Source organism: Sapajus apella, unplaced genomic scaffold, assembly GCF_009761245.1.
Source record: "Sapajus apella isolate SASKATOON/1434 unplaced genomic scaffold, GSC_monkey_1.0 scaffold22, whole genome shotgun sequence".
In the NCBI taxonomy this organism is placed as follows: Eukaryota; Metazoa; Chordata; class Mammalia; order Primates; family Cebidae; genus Sapajus; species Sapajus apella.
The window spans coordinates 28,313,269-28,315,521 of NW_022436962.1; the positions used below are offsets into that span (position 1 = coordinate 28,313,269).

The 2,253-nt window shown below is 45.1% G+C and overlaps 1 pseudogene; it reads right to left on the bottom strand.

Annotated features, from left to right (window-relative positions):
• Positions 1–1,668: 1,668 nt before the first annotated feature.
• On the bottom strand, positions 1,669–2,029 carry LOC116559042 (annotated as a pseudogene).
• Positions 2,030–2,253: the final 224 nt, after the last annotated feature.

Consider the following 2,253-nt stretch of genomic DNA (forward strand, 5'->3'; position numbering starts at 1 on the left):
GCAGGCACCTGTAATCCCAGCTACTCAGGAGGTCTGACGCAAGAGAATTGCTTGAATCCAGGAGGCAGGGGTTGCAGTAAGCCCAGATTGTGCCATTGCACTCCAGCCTGGGTGGCAAGTGCAAGACTATGTCTCAAAAAGAAAGAAAGAAAGAAAGAAAGAAAAATCTGGCTGTCCTACGCTAGCCTTTTAATATGCAAATATAGAGCACCCTGATGTTGTACACACGTGGGGATATGTGAGGGCCGCCATGTTGCCAGGAACTTGTGAGACAAGAGCAGGAAGGCATATTGGGTGGACCCAGTTTCTAATTGACTGTATTTGCATATCAAAGGTTGCCCGCCTGGTTCTAACAGCCAGGGCTTTACAAGAAACTTTCCGGAGATGCTTTAAAAAATGAAAACTTCCCGAAGATCCCTTTTCCTCTCTACCTGCCTAAAGTAATTTCTCAATAATATCTACCACATTTTTCCCTCTGGCGATATCACACTAGCTGCTTTAGGGGATTTGGGGTGACGACTCTTTCTGGCTACTTCCTGCTGAAAAGTGGTGTTGGATGGGGAACAGCAGCTAGGGCTTCTCCTGGGGTTGAGCTAAGGGTCCTCGGAAGAATAGTGTGTCCAAGTGTGTTCAGTTTGCAGCACCATTTGGAATTTGATTGCTTCTGTGAGTTGGGTGATATCTTCTTTTGATATCCCAAGATAAACTCGGAGCTTCCAGACTTGTTAGAAAGTGACATTCTTTACTGACCACAGGTTAGGAACCCTGTGTGGGTACTGGGTAGGCAAGGTATGAGGCCAGTTCTCCCCAAGAGGCTTTCATTGGCTTTGCATGTCGAGTTTGATTCCTTAAAGGGAAAAACACCTTTTCAGTCAAAGACTTGGTAAAAGAGCCAGTTTTTCCAACTGCATCCTGTTGACAAAGAAAAATGGATTTTTTTAACTTACATTTTTATTTTTTTGAGACGGTGTTTCACTTTTTTCGTCCAGGATGGAGCGCCATGCTGTGACCTTGGCTCACTGCAACTTCCGCCTCTCAGGTTCAAACGATTCTCCTGCCCCAGTCTCCCGAGCAACTGGGATCACAGACGCCCCTACCATTCCCAGGTAATCTTTTCTGTATTTTTAGTAGAGATGGGGTTTCATCCTGCTGGCCAAGCTGGTCTCAAACTCCCGACCTCCGGTGATCCACCCACCTTGGTGTCCCAAAGTGCTGGGATTATTACAGGCATGAGCCACTGCGCCAGCCCAAAAAGGTATTTTAAACAAAAATTCTGACATTTAAAAACTGAAAATATGAGCTCAGGAGTATGAGGCTGCAATAAGCCAAAACTGTACCTTTGTACCCCCGCCTGAGTGACAGAGTGAGACCTTGTTAATAAGAAAAAAACCCTGCAAATAGAAAAGAGGGCTTTTACAATGTTGATGAACACATCTTTGAGTGCATGATTATAAATACATAAATAGGCATCCATATTTTTACAGTGATAACTACTGTAAAAGCGAGAATGTTAAAAAAGCCAATCTAGACAGTCTGTCTCATTCAACCTGCCTCCTTATGTTGGTAATACTAGGAGTCTTAAGAGAGCTGCTGTGGTCTATGTCACATTCATCCCAGCCTCCTGCCCAATCCTGGAGCTGATGATGAAAATGTGATAAATCTTCTGGCTTAGCTTTGACGCTTTTCCATTAATTCACTTCTGGTAGTAAATTGTTGCAGGTCTTCCACTTCGACCCCATCAGCCATTTTCATCACCTTGTCTAAAAGGTCTTTATTGTAACTGCCGCACAGGAAGAGGTGGCTGGCTCAGACCATGGTGACAGCCCAGACCTGGACAGCAGCTTGTCCAGGCAGCCACCGTCATTGGGTGGGTCGCAGTAGTCGGGCAGGTGGCATAGGATGAATTCCATGCAGGCCTTCCATTGACTCTCACCTCTGAGGGGAAGCAGAACTGCTCCGAAAAGTCAGTCACCTGCCGAATTCCTGAGACCAGGTCCTCAACCGTGGCAGCCGCCTTGCCACCAACCATGGTGCCCGCCTCAGCCAAGGACCAGATAGCCTGCCACCTTCAGAAAAATGGATTCTTATTGCACTGATGCAAGCAACTATATTGCCATAAGTTAAGAATACTCACAGAGAGCTTCCAAATTCTAGAGGAACCAGACAGAAAAAATAAACATACTTGGAATTTTGTTCACAGGAGTATACCTTACTTAATTATTAAAGGATGTAAATAGTTTAAAATAAGTTTCC